Below are 18,609 nucleotides of genomic sequence, written 5' to 3'. Positions count from 1 at the left end.
TTACAACAGGAACCCGGGTCATCCTTATTTGCATGAAATAAAAACTTGACTTGTGTGTCCTAGATTTAATGCCTTTTTCTCTTTTGGCCAGTGTGCTGGGATGCCCAAGCAAAATGGTTTTCCATCACTGGCTTCATTAACCCTGATTATGTAGGCCTTATGTTGTTTGTTAACACAAATGGCAGTGCCATGGAGACATGTTGGAACTACAAATGAGTTGATAATAACTCTATGATCAGCAGGGGATTGGTGCACAGTATTCATTTACATTTTTTAAATTTAACTAGGCAAGTCAGTTAAGAACACATTCTTATTTAAAATGACAGCCTAGGAACAGTGGGTTAACTGCCTTGTTCAGGCGCAGAACGACAGATTGTGACCTTGTCAGCTCAGGGATTCGATCTAGCAACCTTTCGGTTACAAGACCAATGCTCTAACCACTAGGCTACCTGCCACCCCATATAGTAATGCATAGTTTTTAGAGAACCGGCGAGAGCGAAAATGTCAACGAGATAGGGAGGGGGTGTGAAAATACAGCATTTTGACAGTAAAGAGTGTCCAGACCGAATGCTCACAAGATAGTAATGTCAATTTGTATACTAATCTTAGAGCTGCTGCGTCATGTTTATTTTCTTTCCTATAGACATTTTGTTATACAGACAGTTGTATAATTGTTTGTTCATAGTTTTGGTAGGAGGACTATTGATCCTTAAACCAGGCTTAATATACAATTAATGAACATTTGTGGAACGGTCGTTAAGACACAAACAGCTTACAGACAGTAAGCAATTAAGGTCACAGTTATGAAAACTTAGGACACTAAAGAGGCTTTTCTACTGACTGAAAAACACCAAAAGAAAGATGCCAAGGGACCCTGCTCATCTGAGTGAACGTGTTTTAGGCATGCTGCAAGGAGGCATGAGGACTGCAGATGTGGCCAGGGCAAAAGATTGCAACGTGCATACTGTGAGACGCCTAAGACAGCGCTACAGGGAGATAGGACGGACAGCTGATTGTCCTCGCAGTGGCAGACCACGTGTAACAACACCTGCACAGGATCGGTACATCCGAAAATCACGCCCCCGAGACAGGTACAGGAACTGCCTGAGTTACACCAGGAATGCACAATCCCTCCATCAGTGCTCAGACTGTCCACAATAGGCTGAGAGAGGACTGGGGGCTTGTAGGCCTGTTGTAAGGCAGGTCCTCACCAGACATCACCGGCAACAACGTCGCCTATGGGCACAAACCCACTATCGCTGGACCAGACAGGACTGGCAAAACGTGCTCTTCACTGACGAGTCGCGGTTTTGTCTCACCAGGAGTGTTGGTCGGATTCGCATTTATCGTCGAAAGAATGAGCGTTATACCGAGGCCTGTACTCTGGAGCGGGATCGATTTGAAGGGGGATCGGTCTGGGGCGGTGTGTCACAACTTCATCGGACTGAGCTTGTTGTCATTGCAGGCAATCTCAATGCTGTGCATTACAGGAAAGACATCCTCCTCCTTCATGTGGTACCCTTCCTGCAGGCTCATCCTGACATGACCCTCCAGCATGACAATGCGACCAGCCATAATGCTCGTTCTGTGTGTGATTTCCTGCAAGACAGGAATGTCAGTGTTCTGCCATGGCCAGCGAAGAGCCAGGATCTCAATCCCATTGAGCACGCCTGGGACCTGTTGGATCGGAGGGTGAGGACTAGGGCCATTCCCCCCAGAAATGTCTGGGAACTTGCAGGTACTTTGGTGGAAGAGTGGGGTAACGTCTCACAGCAAGAACTGGCAAATCTGGTGCAGTCCATGAGGAGGAGATGCACTGCAGTACTTGATGCAGCTGGTGGCCACACCAGATACTGACTGTTACTTTTGATTTTGACCCTTCCTTTGTTCAGGGACACATTATTCCATTTCTGTTAGTCACATGTCTGTGGAGCTTGTTCAGTTTATGTCTCAGTTGTTGATTCTTATGTTCATACAAATATTTACATATTAAGTTTGCTGCAAATAAATACATTTGACCGTGAGAGGATGTTTATTGTTTTGCTGAGTATATGTGTGCTTGAATGTCAGGGTTAGTTTACCTAGTGATATAGCCTGCACAGTGACTATGGATGTATCGATAAAAACATAATTTAGTAATTTGACATGGATGTGAAAACACTGCTTGTCACGCCCTGGCCTTAGTATTCTTTGTTTTCTTAATTATTTTAGTTAGGTCAGGGTGTGACATGGGGAAGTTTGTGTGTTTTTGTATTGTCTAGGGCACAGGTGTCAAACTCATTCCACGGAGGGCCGAGTGTCTGCGGGTTTTCGCTCCACCCTTGTACTTGATTGATGAATTAACATCACTAATTAGTTAGGAACTCCCCACACCTGGTTGTCTAGGGCTTTATTGAAAGGAAAGACCAAAAACCTGCAGACACAAGGCCCTCCGTGGAATGAGTTTGACACCCCTGGTCTAGGGTGTTGTATGGTTTAGGGGGTTTAGTAGAGTAGATGGTTTAGTGTTCAGTGTAGGTGTCTAGGAAAGTCTATGGTTGCCTGAATTGGGTCTCAATTAGAGACAGCTGGTTATGGTTGTCTCTGATTGGGAGCCATATTTAAGGCAACTATAGGCTTTAGTTGTTTTGTGGGTAATTGTCTATGTGTAGTGTTATGTCAGCCATCGCTGTATTTATATAGCTTCACGGTTGTTTTGTTTTCCTTCTTCTAATAAAAATATGTATTTTTCACGCGCTGCGCCTTGGTCCAGTCATTCACCTCAAGTCGATCGTGACACTGCTTTTGCACTTAATTTGTGTTGTAATAATGTTGTTTGGAATTGTCACAATAAACACTTGTAGTGGAAGTTAGCTGGCTGGTACAAAATATACATTTGAAGTATAATACAGGCAATGTGCTGCAGAGTGTTTGTTATGTTTTTCTCTTTTCCAGTCATTTCATGCCTCTTAATGACGGTGTATTAGAGGGGAGGACTTGGATCGTGCTGCTGTAACTGGCATGTGTGAAAGCAAATAGCAGCCTTTAACCACTCCGATAGGCCGATTCACCTTTGCAGTACAGCAGGCCTGTTGTGCACCTGGATTGGAGATGCTTGTTCCAGGAGGTCAAGTGTGCAGCTGGATTGGAGATGCTTGTTCCAGGAGGTCTGGTGTGCAGCTGGATTGGAGATGCTTCTCCCAGGAGGTCTGGTGTGCACCTGGATTGGAGATGCTTGTTCCAGGAGGTCTGGTGTGCACCTGGATTGGAGATGCTTGTTCCAGGAGGTCAAGTGTGCAGCTGCAATCAAGAGGTCTTCTTGAATGACTAATATGTGGTGTACTGCAGTCAGTTTCTGAAGAGGAACCTCCATCATGTAAATCTCATTGTAGCCTACTTACACTTAACTACGGTTTATTACTTTTTCCATAAGTTAGCGGTGTGCATTTAGCGGGGATAGAAAAATACACAATTAGTGTGGGGATGATGAGCATGTATTATTTAGTTGTCTAACTTGAGTGTGAAGAGTTAATCTGGAACATATTGTGTGACACTGTGACACTCCTGGCTGACCCCTATTTTGATGATACAATTTCAAAAAGAGATGTAAAAATAAGTGGAGAATTGACATGATTTTAGGGTAGGGTGACCTGGTACAAATCTTTCCAAATTACTCGAAAATGGAGGACATTGTGACCGAATTCTCTGCTCATACTGAGCCAACATAATACAGCATGAGAAAACTCAGCAACAAAGAATGCCCCATATATGATAGAGTAATAGTTGAAATGATTATACTTTTCTCCAAACCTAAAGGCCAATCTAGTTTCTTTATGCCACCTGTTATTCATTTGTGTGCCATTTCCATGGAATGATGTGGCCATTTCAAGGCTATTAAAATGCTTTTGACATTTTATCACCCTCTGTCCCCCAGCAGCATGCCTTTTCCTGCTCCAGCTCACTGCTGTCTCAGTTGGAGATGCTATTAAATGTTGACATATGCTGTAGTCGACAGGCAGTATAGGTTTAGCTGCTCTTTGAATCCAGCAGGAATCGAGGCAGGTGGCTGGACAGAGACAAATCACTGGCATGCTAGTATCTCAAACAGTAGGGAAAAGCAGTTTGGGTTGGGTTAGAGTGGAGTGGAGGGAGTGTGAAAGAAAGAAGGTAAAGAGTCCGAGGGAGCAAACGGAGAGTGAGAGAGATGAGAGAGATGGAAAAAAGTGAGAGGAAAAAATGTGAGGGGAGAGAGCAAAAGAGAGAGAGAGCGAAGGAGTGAGAGAGTACAGAAGAGGGAGCAGCCTGGAGATTACCATCTGCCTTTTAAATCGGTCCCTCTGATGCATCAGCAGCATTTGAGGAGAGGAAAAAACTGTTTTGTTGAACAGTTCCCCTAAGCACCATGGATATCAATCATTACACCCCTGCGGAGACACCTTCCTGACTCCTGTCCTCGTACAGGAGTCAGGAAAACCCAAATATGGACCATCAACATTTCCAAATCCCCCATGGAGGCAAAAGGCTGCTACACGAGAAATTATGACATCCTCCTCCTCCTCAACACTGTCCACAGGTGTTTACCCTGTCACTGTATGTACATATCCTGTGGAAGGCAATCTCAAATGACAAAGACTGCTCCCATAAGTAATCTCCTACTAGGCAGCATGACTCTGCATGCTAAGCTAGGCTGTCATTGTTCACTGTCTGTGAGCAAGCATTAGCTTTTCCATTTTAGGCAAAGCAGTGTGTACAGATGCAAGGGCAGCTGTGAGGGGGTTGTTAAACACAGCAGAGACATTCTTGGGTCCTCTGTGTGGGTACGAGGATGTGTGACATACACAGATGGTGCACAATACTCAGCTTCCCGCAACACATCTGTTATCAACCTGAGCTGGTCACCCGCGTCACTCTGACGTCAAATTAAAAGACTGTCTGGGGAGCACATAAATCTGTAAACAGATGTTATCCCCTTAAACACAATTGGTAACCGTTCTATTAATCGTTTAGACATTGTTTTAGCCCAAATAATTACACATCTGATACTTAGAAAACAAAGCTAGATAATCTTTGGCAGATTAAAAATCTAAACAAATTTGACCTTTCTGTTATTAGCTGTGGAGGCAGAGCCAATTGAAGTTATGGCCGACCTTTTCTCATGCTTTGAATCCTGTTTATGGCAATGTCACTGACAACTCCTAACTTTTATTACTGATGTCATTTAAATGTCTGTGGGACTTTAAAATACATCACAAACCAATGGGCTAATAGATGTCAATAGTAGGTCAAACTTTATTTTGATAATTCCAAGGAGATGGATTGTAGATGTCCATAACTGTCCACATTTCAACTATCTACTAACCCTAACCATAGCCATAACCGTAACCCTAACGGTTATCCTAAACTTAACTGTTACCCTATCCCTAACCCTGACCTTAATCCTTATTCTAAACCTAACCCTAACCTTAGCAAGCAGTAGCTTATCAACAGATTGTTCGGATAGTCCGATATACATACTAAGTTTGACCGTTAACTAGACATTGGCATTTTGAAAAGTCAATGATGACTTCATACAGAGAGCGATGATACAAATCTCTCAATTTGTTTCACAGACATTCAACTCCTCCAGCTTTAACTTTTTAACAACTGCATACAGTATCCAATGACATGCCCATTTTGAGGTAGCTTTTTTACATAATCATATTCACCTACACCTGGCTGTAAATTGGAATAGAACAATAGACACTTTCAATAATTAGGGGGAGACACTCTAGAGCCAAACTGTTACAGACCCATATCTACCCTGCCCTCCCTTTCTAAAGTCTTCGAAAGCCAAGTTAACAAACAGATAACCGACCATTTAGAATCCCACCGTACCTTCTCCGCTATGCAATCTGGTTTCTGAGCTGGTCATGGGTGCACCTCAGCCACGCTCAAGGTCCTAAACGATATCATAACTGCCATCGATATAAGAGAGTACTGTGCAGCTTTCTTCATCGACCTGGCAAAGGCATTCGACTCTGTCAATCACCAGAATTATTATCGACAGACTCAATAGCATTGGTTTCTAAAATGACTGCCTCGTCTGGTTCACCAGATAGAGTTCAGTGTGTCAAATTGGAGGGCCTGTTGTCCAGACCTCTGGCAGTCTCTTTGGGGGTGCCACAGGGTTCAATTCTCGGGCTGACTCTTTTCTCTGTATTTAATCAATGATGTTGCTCTTGCTTCTGGTGATTCTCTGATCCACCTCTACGCAGACGACACCATTCTGTATACTTCTGGCCCTTCTTTGGACACTGTGTAACTCTGTGTTGTTGTTTTTGTCAAACTGCTTTGCTTTATCTTGGCCATGTCACAGTTGTAAATGAGAACTTGTTCTCAACTGACCTACCTGGTTAAATCAAATCAAATCAAATGTATTTATATAGCCCTTCTTACATCAGCTGATATCTCAAAGTGCTGCACAGAAACCCAGCCTAAAACCTCAAACAGCAAGAAATGCAGGTGTAGAAGCACGGTGGCTAGGAAAAACTAGGAAGAAACCTAGAGAGGAACCAGACTATGAGGGGTGGCCAGTCCTCTTCTGGCTGTGCCGGGTGGAGATTATAACAGAACATGGCCAAGATGTTCAAATGTTCATAAATGACCAGCATGGTCAAATAATAATAATAATCACAGTAGTTGTCGAGGGTGCAACAAGTCAGCACCTCAGGAGTAAATGCCAGTTGGCTTTTCATAGCCGATCATTAAGAGTATCTCTACCGCTCCTGCTGTCTCTAGAGAGTTGAAAACAGCAGGTCTGGGACAGGTAGCACGTCCGGTGAACAGGTCAGGGTTCCATAGCCGCAGGCAGAACAGTTGAAACTGGAGCAGCAGCACAGCCAGGTGGACTGGGGACAGCAAGGAGTCATCAAGCCAGGTACATACTGTACTTAAATTCACATCTACAGAAAACAGTTTTCAACCAGCGATTGAGTTGTGAGACTCTGCTGTAGAGCTCATCACTCCCCCTAACTGGGTGGGGGCCAGAGACAATTACTCGATATCGACACATCTTTCTAAATATAGGTGAAATAAAAATAAATAAATAGCCTATCTCGCTAGCTATGTATTTGTTTGTTGATAAACAGTATGTCCGTTCGAGTAAACTAGGCCTTTCTATTGCTGTTATGTTGTGTTATGATTTCGTAGATTTGTCCTTTAAATATCACTTGAACATGAAGTGACATTGGATTGGACTGAACTAACTAGCTAGCTAACGATAGCAGCAGCTACCGTGGGGTGTGCGAGAATGGGCGGTTTTGATTATGCTGAGTGTCATTATTGTAACTTTTATAATGTTTGCACCTGTCAGATTTTAATCATTCAGGAGACGGAAGGATGCTGGAGTCCAAAAGCGGCAAAACGGGCAAGCCGGATGATAAATATGAGGGTTTGCCTGATCGCTGACCCTACCATCCAGCTGCTGAACAGGATAGGTAAATTTGCCCTATATCAATGCACTACATGGGGATGCACACAGTGCAGTCTTTATTTCTTTAAACATTTTTATTTAACTTTTATTTTAACTAGGCTAGTCAGTTAATAAGAACAAATTCTTATTTACAATGACAGCCTACCCCGACCAAACCCGAACGATACTGGACCAATTGTGCACTGTCCTATGGGACTCCCAATCACAGCCGGATGTGATACAGCCTGGATTCAAACCAGGGACTGTAGTGATGCCTCTTGCACTGAGATGCAGTGCCTTAGACCGCTGCGCCATTTGGGAGCAGTGCACAGTGCTTGCTTTGTAAAAGTAAGCTAGGTGTGAATCTATCTTGTGATTAAACATAGACTTATTGAAGGTTATTTTACTGATTAAAGATCATGGACTGTTTCCCTGTATACATTAGGATGCTTTTTATTAGATTTAAATAATTTTTCCATATCTCAGAAACTTTAGAGTATCCTGTGAGGCAAATCAAAGTCTCCCATGGTCAGGAAGAGAGCAGCTTCTTGAAGGTTTTGGGGGAAACATTTCCTCAGATGTATCCAAATATAGAGGCATTTAAGACAGACAGGAGGAGGAGGCTCGCTCCCCTACAGCTGGACAGCATGTGTCCAGCTGCAATCAACTGGGCTTGGGAGGTCTGCCCTGTACTTAAGACTGAAGGCATTTGATAGCTTATGTGTTAGGACGGGGGAGGTAGATTGAGCTTTATTATGTCACGTGATAAATGCCAGAGGTAATTAATTAATTTGAAAAGAAACTGGATTTCCCTCTGTATACAAAAGTTATTAAGTAATTGAGCAACTCGTGATTTCTTGCATGTTATGTTAAAGGAAACTGTAAGGGAGGAGACAGCCTCGGAGGCAGAGACTACCTATGGAGATAGGCCTCCCTGTTGCCTCACAACAAGCTTCAGTGACTCTAGAGGTTTTGAATGTTAAACGACCTTTTCCACCTTTATCATCAAATTCTAAAATATAATATTAATTATAGGATTCTCCTTGTAATTGAACAATCTCTCGCTGCAGACCAGGAGAAAGTATGTAAATAATATAGCTTCGTAAATCTGTTCAAATCACACATCGGCATTCCAACAGGAAACACTTACTTTTTCATACACAAAACAGATGAATTCAATACTTATTTTTGCCACAGGAGATGAAACGTGGTAGTTTTGAGGAGTGGGAGAGCAGGCGGAGGAAGGTAAGGGATTTCACCAAGTTGATATCATCTTTGTATTATGTAAGGAATAAACGCAGACGTTCTGTACATTACCTTGGAAGTAATGGACGACGCAGCGGGACATGGCGAAGCCAAGTCCCTTTGCGGACTTCATTTTTCCAAGGTAATGTACAGAAAGGAGGCGTTTATCCCGCTTATACCACAGTTGCCAAAGAAAATAATACTAAAGCACACATTTATCGGCAGAAATCCTGCAAACCACCTGTTAGGTTCTGTGTTCCTGCCGGGGGCATTGGTTAGCTTACCGCACTCACTGCCTGTAGGCTATTTAATATTGATGCTTTGCTTGGGGAGTGAGCTACCTTGAAGGAGCAGAGTCTATACCGCGAAGACTTGCATTATTCATTGCTTAATACATGGTTAAATGTATTTCTACGTACCGTTTTCTTTCTGAACTGGTTTTAAAGGCCATTCTAGAATTCAACAATGCTGTGGTATAAATATACTTATAACTTAACACGAACAGAACGTCAATAGAGGAGAGAAGACATAGGGTGGTCTCTCATCCAGAGCAGCCTGATGGAATACCCTTTAAGATCAAATACCGGGAGGGAGCAGATTAGGAGATTCTGGTTCTCTGAATCCATTCAGGTAAGTCATTCATTCACTTGTTGATAAGCTCAGTACTTTAAATGTACATTTCAGGCTGAATTACAATTTTTAATGTTGGTCTTTTGTTATATAGATGATGTTTGATTTTGTGGGGGAGGATGATGCCGCGAGTGAGGTTTTTACCCTCCAGGCAGCAGCGGACTTCGCAACCCTGAAGAGCACGATTAACGGGTCATTGGAGGAGCATGACATTCGGGAGTCAACAACACTTTATGTGTAGGTGAATATATTTGATGTTTGTATCTGACTACAGTTGAGCTACTTGATAGTTGTAACCAGGGTTGGGGAGTAACATGTAATCCGTTACATGTAAGAGATTACAAAAACAGTAACTGTAATCAGTTACGTTACCAGCGAAAATATTGTAATCAGATTACAGATACTTTTGAAAAACTAGATGATTACTTGGATTACTTTTCAATTCAGAAAGGATGTTTGCAAAAAAATATCTTTGACTCTTCTCTGTTTTCTCAATGACATTCAAATGTGTTTGATGGATCGCTGGAAAAAAGACTTATAGGCTTTTGTAGGCTACTGTCCAAACTATGTCTTCCAATGGTGCGACTGCTGTCGGCATCCAAAGATTATCCAACTTGAATAAACGCTTGGCGGGTAAGGATTACAGCAGTGGTGGAGTCTACGGCGATATGGATATCACTTATTATTGATATCTACATAGCGCATTGATGTGAATCACACTGCTACTCTCTCAATTAGCTATTTGCGCCTTACGGATTGTGGTTGTTGTGGATGATCTAAAATCTAAATGTGTATTTGAACCCAATAATGGTTGAATTCAAAAAGTTTAAGCTGCCTATCAATCATTGTTTTTGGAACCAGTGGACAGCCAGTGAAAAATGCGCTCTTGCAACAGCTGCATAGTGTGGATCCCAGCCTATGGAATAAAAGTGTGGCTTTTAATGCTCAATCTAATTCATGCTGATTTTTTTTTAAATAAAAAAATCCATAGGCCTAATGAACACATGCTCAAACTCGCACACGTTTGATAGACTTAATGAGGCAATTCTTTGACTTATAAATTATATATATTAATATATAGATATAATTTAATCGTATTTTTATATGTAGTAAAAGCAAGGGGTTAGAAGAAGCCTACATAACCAACCCATTAAGTCAAATTTAACATCCACGTTGGTTAATGTGTACTGTCCCTTTAAAAAATCAAATAAACTCAAACATATAAGGCCAGCTATCTAAACTTTAACATTGATTTATCCTGCAATATGGTAGATGTTGTTCAATTGGTAACATACATTTTTGTCTCCTTCAAATAGCTCTTAAGGGGAAAGTAATCTAAAAGTAACGGAATGTAATCAGATTACGTTACTAAATTTGCCTAATCAAAAAGTAACATTACTGATTACAATGTTGGACAGGTAACTAGTAACTAACGGATTACATTTAGAAAGTAACCTACCCAACCCTGGTTATAACATTTGTGTGTGGTTGTTTCTGTCCATTTACAGGCAATCCTATTGCCTCATCTCTCACCTGCCCCCCTCTCAACACCTCTCACCTGTGCTCTCTTCTTGCCTCTCACCTGTCGTCTAACCTGTCCCCTCTCCTCACCTCTCGCCAGCCTCCTCTCCAATCACCTCCTTCATCACCAAACTTTCCTTCTCATCACCCCTCACCCTTAACGTCCTCACTCTTTTCTTCCTTTCACCCCTCACCTCTTACTCACTTTCTCCTTCGCCCTCACCTTCACCTCCCTTGTCTCCATCATCAGATCCACAGACTAAGTTAGTTTTTTTTAAGAGCAAAATGTAGTATTTAAAATCTCAATGTCAGAGTTGTCTCCCTTAGGATCAGGACAACTGCCCCATCGCCAACATGATGAATGTCCACAGGGGCAACGTCCTAAACAGTAGCCTCCACAGGGGCTACAATAGACGTTACCTTTGTGGACGTTGAGTCCACGGCGGAGGGGGCAGTTGACCAAGGGCGTCCCTCCAGGGAGTATTACAGGTTCCTCATGAGGAACATCAGGGACTCGGCCATCTTCGAGAGTCTGGAAGGAGTGAAACGGCTATCCCTCGATGTCCATGGTAAGCCTTCTTTTTTCTTTTTAGCCGTATTAAGGTCTGATTTTCATGTAAAATACAGAATGTAAGCCAAAACAATTAGCATCACGAGGGCCTGTATGGAAGCATTGGGAAAATGGTCAGTGTTTGTGTGGTCCATGGATGGGTTGGGCCACACTTCTTCTCTGAGTGACTCATTGCTGCAGTGTGTGGGAAGCCTGCTCCTCCACTCAGTCTGGAGGAGGTGAGCCACACTACGCTGGAAGCAAATTTGGGAAATGTAAGTTTTATGTCCTCCCTAACAGCAAAAGGAAATAATAGATCATGCTTTTTTCCATGTATGGTTTCTTTTGCTGTGTTTAAAATTCTCGATTGCCTGTTATGCATTTTTTTGAAATTCTAGTTCAAATAAGCAGAGGACCTGTCAGAGGTAAAGAATAAGTTGGAGGAATCGGTAGACTGGCTGAGCCTACTGGGGCTGAAAAGGATTGTTATCAAGTGTGGTTGAAATGGTGGCTCAACAATTTGTCCAAGGGAGCATGCAGATGGCCTTGGAGCAGTAAGTCAACTCTGTTATAAATCTGTGAAGTACTTGTCGTCACCTCCTCTAATAAGTATTTTTAATCGGTGTGCCCCCCTAAATCAATACACATCACTATATTGTCCTTAACACTTATTTTAAATATACATACTGTCTCTAAATCATAACAGGTTCAAATATGGTCTCAAATCTCTTGGGCTGATGTAGGCATTGGGAACCACCCGGACAGCTTCCGAGCACTTTTTGTGGACTCCGTAAAGCTTCCCACTGCCAGGGACCCGAGGGACCTGTTTAAAGTAACCTATTCCATATCTGGCGGCAACCGGCGGTGGTTGGAGAACGATGCCATCTGTCACTGGTTCAACTGGCTGGCCGATAGTAGTTAAATTGTTCAAGTTTATCACTAACTGCATATTATTCCATTTGTGATTTAAATGTTTATTTTAAATGTTTTACTGTGTACTCTTTAGATGGAGAATGTCCACCTCTAACAGTGGCGATGGTGTTGGCATTTGCTCCTGGGGCAACAGTGGTGACACCCCGACCATCAAATTCCTCCACACAGCACAAGGGAGTCTTGCTGGGCAGCAGAAGAAAAAGTACCCAGAGGCAAACACATGTGCTGTGACACTAAGGCTCCCTCTTCTTAGCACCTACAATGCCTTTAGGGATTACATGGTCTCCGGTATTGTGAATTCCCCACAATTCGGTGTTGCATAAACACACCTTAGTGGAGAGTGACACAATAGTTAGAACATTAGAGGGTGAACGACTTGTATTCACAAGTCTGTGAGACTTGTTCTGCCTTCCTTCTCCCACCGTTTCATATATGTACTAGCTATGTACTGAAGAGTTGTACATTTCCGCCCCTGTTCTTTGAATGTCGTAATGTACCTCTTTTCTGCCCACTTGTCAGACTAATGGAGACAAGTGAGCAGATATATTTTGCAGCTTAATTCATTGTTTTTCAAAAAACATTTAAGCATTTATCTATTTACCGTCTATGTATTGTTAGTACAATGCGTTTAGAAAGTATTCAGACCCCTCTTATTTTTCCACATTTTATTACGTTACAGCCTTATTCTAAAATATATATATTTTTTAAACTCCCTCATCAATTTACACACAATACCCTATATTGACAAAGCAAAAACTGGTTTGTGGACATTTTTGCAAATGTAAACATACAAAACAGAAATACCTAGTTTACATAAGTATTCAGACCTTTTACTCAGTACTTTGTTGAAGCTCTTTTGGCAACGATTACAGCCTCAAGTCCTTTTGGGTATGACGCTACATTTTTATTTATTTAATACATTTTAGAATAAGGCTGTAACATGACAAAATGTGTATAAAGTCAAGGGGTCTGAATACTTTCTGAATGCACTGTATGTCCGTATTGGCTGTTAATGTTCACGTAATGATCATTAATATTACATTAATTATACAGTCCATATTGTTTGTCTTGGTGTTTTATGGTTAAATTTTTCAGAAACATTTTACTGACACTTCACTAATAACCAAAATCATTTGCTGATATTGACTGAAGTACTGCTGCCATATTGCAGCCAACTCATCCAAATCTGATAATTTGATGTCCTACATTTAAGAACAAATTAACTTAAACCATTATCATTTAATTAGAACTACATGCAATGATGACATTTCCCATCCATTGCATTAAGTAACAGCTCCACTTCTGGGAACTGCACCTTCGTAGTGACTTATCCAATTCCAAATGCATTGATCTAAGAACTAGATCAATTAGTCCAAGGCTCTCTAACCCTGTTCCCGGAGAGCTACCCTCCTGTAGGTTTTCAATCCAACCTCAGTTGTAACTAACCTGAATAATTTATTAACCAAGTAATATTAAAATCAGGTGTGCTGGATTAGGGTTGGAATGAAAACCTACAAACTCTACAGGAACAGGGTTGGAGAGCCCTGCACTAGTCTTCAACCACATTATTCAAACTGTCACAATGTGTCAACAATGTTATGTTACTAACTATAATAGGCTGCTGTTAATCACAATTATATACAATTAAAATGTAACTGGGGCCGCACCACCGGTCCAGTAGAATCCCTATCTTCATCAGTTAACTGTAGGGCATTCCACACAATTATTTATTTTAACAATTTATAAAAGTCCCAATTGGCCATTACAAAAGATAATGTTTGTTTTAATATTGTCCATTCAGAATGTTCTGCTGCCCTCCCACGGCATGCGCACTCTGAAGGCTCCAATCCAGTGCTTGCAGTAGGCCTCTCCTGGGTCGTGTTGTACTGAAGTGGAAGACAAATAGTATCAGCAGTATCAGCAGATGGGGCTGTTTTGCTAAAGCGCCATAGAGCAAAATACAATTAACCTCAACCATAGGCCGTATATGTTAAAAGTACCTGACTCTCTCCAAATATGACCAAACAAAATCGTAAAGGAAGGGAGAGGTACTTAACTATGGTCCCCATCCGTTTAGAATAGAAGGTGTCCGTCGTACCTTTCTGAAGACCGAATCATACAGTGTGTGAAATACGGGGGAGGGTGAAAGGGGTTTCCAAAAGCAGGATATGGTAATGGCAAAGAAAAAAACTATAATGAATAATAGTAGATAAATCCACTACTCAACAGGGAAATAAACAAAGCATGATAATGTCATTCAAAATCAAAGGTCAATTGAGAGGCGGGGTATGTGTTGAATGGAGAAGAATAAAATGAATTGATTCAACAGAACGAGTGGCACTGAAGATATAGCGTCCAATCCCTCGTTCCAATAGGGGAGTATCAGGGGTGTAGTAAGTCAGGTCGGAGTAGGAACGAGTGGCGCTGAAGATATAACTCCCATAACCCTCTGTAGAATGTCAACTCCCAGGCTGCCTCTGGGGCCTTCAAATGGATGTATTGTCCGCAACAGTTCCATCTGTGTGTTGCTGATGGTGAACTGGATTTCTGGCACAATCACCCCTTCCGACCAATAAAGAGCTGCAGTGATAGTGGTTGGAGGAGCTAAAGTGGTGGTTGTAGGAGCTGAGGTGGTGGTGGCTTAAGAAGGGATGGTGGTTAAAGCTGGAGCGAACAAATCCCTTATTGCTGTCAGATCGGCCCTCTGCATTGCCACGGAACCTGAGACGAACAACTGCAGAGGTGACTGGGGATTCCACTGACTGGCGAACACAGCAAGATCTCTGTTCACCCGTGGCAGGAACACAAAGTGCAGTGCCTCCATCTCCAAGAAGGTGAACAGGTCATGGTAAACGTTGGAGACTCCATGCCAGAAGTCCCCACACAGCCGCTCTATCCTCTGGTTGTGAGTGCTCCTTCCCCTGCGGACACTTCCCCTCTCACCACCCCTGACCTGCTCCATGAAGGCACAGGTACGGTTGTTTTCACCACCCGGTCACATCTCACCCGGGATGGTACTCTGTAGCTGGTGATGGCTGCTTCGAATGACTCCATGACTGTGGCACTCCTGTTGTTGTCAGAGGCCTTCAGAAACACAACAAGACCCACAACGACCCTCCACCTAAAAAACAAGATACATTTGTTTTACAAATATTTATTTTCTCTTATAGTGACGCCATGCAGTTTTTATTATTGATAACATTATTACAGTTACAGTGCCTTAAACACTTATTGCACACAGTGTGAGTCAATGCAACTTATGTGACACATTTTTATTCCTGAACATATTTTGGCTTGCCATAACCAAGGAGTTGAATACTTATTGACTCAAGATACTTTGCCATTATGGGGTATTGTGTGTAGGCCAGTGACAAAGTCTCAATTTAATCCATTTTAAATTAGGTGTCCTGGAGGGCAGGTAGTTTGCCCCCGGTGATGCGTTGTGCAGACTGCACCACCCTCTGGAGAGCCTTGGGTTGAGGGCGGTGCAGTTGCCGTACCAGGCAGTGATACAGCCTGACAGGATGCTCTCAATTGTGCATTTGTAAAAGTTTGTCAGGGGTTAAGGTGACACATTTCTTCAGCTTCCTGGGTTGAAGAGGCGTTGTTGCGCCTTCTTCACCACACTGTCTGTGTGGGTGGACCATTTCAGTTTGTCTGTGATGTGTACACAGAGGATCTTAAAACTTTCCACCTTCTCTACTACTGTCCCGTTAATGTGGATGGGGGGGTCTCCCTCTGCTGTTTCCTGAAGTCCACGATCATCTCCTTTGTTTTGACGTTGAGAGAGAGGTTGTTTTCCTGACACCACACTCAGAGTGCCCTCACCTCCTCTCTTTAGGCTGTCTCGTCGTTGTTGGTAGTCAAGCCAACACTGTTGGTGGAAAATACTTATATTATACTTATTTTCCACCATAATTTGCAAATAAATTCATTCAAAATCCTACAATGTGATTTTCTGGATTTTTTTTTCTCATTTTGTCTGTCATAGTTGAAGTGTACCTATGATGAAAATTACAGGCCTCTCTCATCTTTTTAAGTGGGAGAACTTGCACAATTGGTGGCTGACTAAATAGTTTTTTGCCCCACTGTATGGTTTCCAGTTTACATAGAGTCCACCGTAGGCAGACTACCTTCCTTGAGGGCCGTTGTGGTATAAGCTTGAGGGGGGATATACACGGCTATGACAATAACTGACGAGAATTCTCTTGGGAGATAATAATGTCGGCATTTGACTGTAAGAAAATCTTGGTCAGGTGAACAAAAGGACTTGAGTTCCTATATATTGTTATGATTACACCATGAGTTGTTAATCATGAAGCACACACTGCCGGTGGAAGAAACCCGGTGACTGTACCGACTCTGATAACATATCCCGAGAGAGCCATGTTTCTGTGAAACAGAGAATGTTACATTCTCTGAAAGGCAACCCTTGCCCTAATTTCGTCCATCTTGTTGTCTAGAGACTGGACTTTGGCGAGTAATATATTCGGAAGCGGTGGGTGGTGTGTACGTCTTCGAAGTCTGACCAGGAGGCTGCTCCGTCTACCTCTTCTGCGGCGACGTTGTTTTGGGCCGGCCTCTCGGGTTAGATACAATGTCTTTTAGTCTTTTAACCTAAAAAGGATTCACTTCAGGAAAGTTGTATTCCTGGTCGTAATGTTTTTCTTTTTAAAATTTTCTTTTCTTAAGGGGTGGATCAACTTAATATTGCGGAAAGATTGTTGCTTCCATCAATGTAATTGTCTGCATCATTTCCAATCCCCCATATATTTTTGGGGTAATTATATATATCCATATACAAACACGCATGCATACATATACACATATATACATACACATACCTATATAGATATACATAGTTCTTTATTATACCTTTATTATTCCCCGTAAAACCTACCACCCTTCCCCCAATTGGAGTAAACGAATAAACATTTAGGCTTCGACCTTCAGTTTATACATCTTATACACATTTTACAGACACAATCTATTTCCCAATATTTATATATATATATTTTTTTCCCTCTATTTCTGATGTCCATCCAGTTTGATTTCTATTTGTAACTGTGCTATTTCACAAACTTTCTGAACCTAAATACATTTTACAGACCCCGTATGTTTTACATTGGTTATCTTGTTTTTAGTCCCACCCTTCAGCTCCATTCAACCCTTCCCATCTATCCCTCAACATCATCCATTTTGGATTTCTACTTGCCATATATTTTTCAACTGTGCTGTGATGCTTCACAAAAGTACTGAATATTTCTATTCTCATAGCTTCTACAGATTGTAAATAAAAAATAAAATGTTTGCTAAAATAATAATTATATTATTGATTGATTGACTATGGCTTTTCAAATCACACAGTATTGCTATCTGCAGCGTTAGTTCTAGGGAAATGTTGCAATTCTACAGCCATTCCTGGACTGTGACCAAAAACGAGCTACATACGGACAATACCAAAATAAATGATCTAATGAATCTGCCTCCTCACAGAAAAATCTGCAGAGCTGGGAAGATTGTATCCCCCATATACATAACATTCTGATGGTTGCAAGAATTTTGTATAATAATTTAAATAGATTTTTTTTTTTTTTTGAATCCGGCGTTGTTTTGCGTATCAATTCATAAACCATGTGCCATGGAATGGGTACATCGAAAATCTCTTCCCAACTATTTTGCAATTTATATGGCACCAGCTGTCAGTTTTTTGGTACTTAAATGAAATTGGTATATGTTTTTATTTATCACACTTTTCTTTAACCATTTATGTTCTTTATTACAGGGCTGACATGCAAGTTCCTTACTTTTTCCCCTTCTACTTGCCTCTTCCATTTTTGTGGTAATGCTGCAATTAATTGGTTGTAATTTTGGGTAGAGCAGACATTTCCATATGTCTGTGTTAGCTGCATGTGTGACATAACTCCACCAGTCTTATTTATAATATCATTCACTAAAATTATACCTTTTTAAAAGATTTCTTAGAAAAATACTTTGTATACAAAATTGTATTTGAGTTTAACCACAATGTTTGTTGTATTATTTGTTCTCTCTTTTCAGGTGGATTAAACTGAAATTGCAACCAACTTTCTAAGGCTTGTTTAAAAAATAACGATAATTTGGAGATTATTTCCTTTTCAAACAACCAAAAGTGAGCAGGTGTAATCTGAATAAAGGGAAAAACGCCCTTCTTGAACATAGGATGAGACATTCCTACCAATTTACTAGAGAACCAGTTTGGATTTAAGTATAACCTTTGTATAACTGATGCCTTTAGTGAGAGGTCTAAGGCTTTAATATT

At 41.5% G+C, this 18,609-nt stretch overlaps 1 long non-coding RNA gene across 2 annotated transcripts; it reads left to right on the top strand.

Moving 5' to 3' along the window:
* Window positions 1-8,953: 8,953 nt before the first annotated feature.
* LOC129837934 (uncharacterized) lies at window positions 8,954-16,781 on the top strand. 2 transcript variants are annotated; one of them, XR_008756787.1, is made up of 4 exons: window positions 8,954-9,304; window positions 9,399-11,650; window positions 11,774-11,929; window positions 12,119-16,781. It is a non-coding gene; the product is annotated as an uncharacterized LOC129837934 (long non-coding RNA). The 2 variants fall into 2 exon arrangements; XR_008756786.1 differs by having other exon boundaries at window positions 9,399-11,929.
* Window positions 16,782-18,609: the final 1,828 nt, after the last annotated feature.

Source organism: Salvelinus fontinalis, chromosome 38 (genome assembly GCF_029448725.1).
Source record: "Salvelinus fontinalis isolate EN_2023a chromosome 38, ASM2944872v1, whole genome shotgun sequence".
In the NCBI taxonomy this organism is placed as follows: domain Eukaryota; kingdom Metazoa; phylum Chordata; class Actinopteri; order Salmoniformes; family Salmonidae; genus Salvelinus; species Salvelinus fontinalis.
Note: the sequence above shows the minus strand (reverse complement) of the source record. Positions and strands in the feature narration are given on the sequence as shown.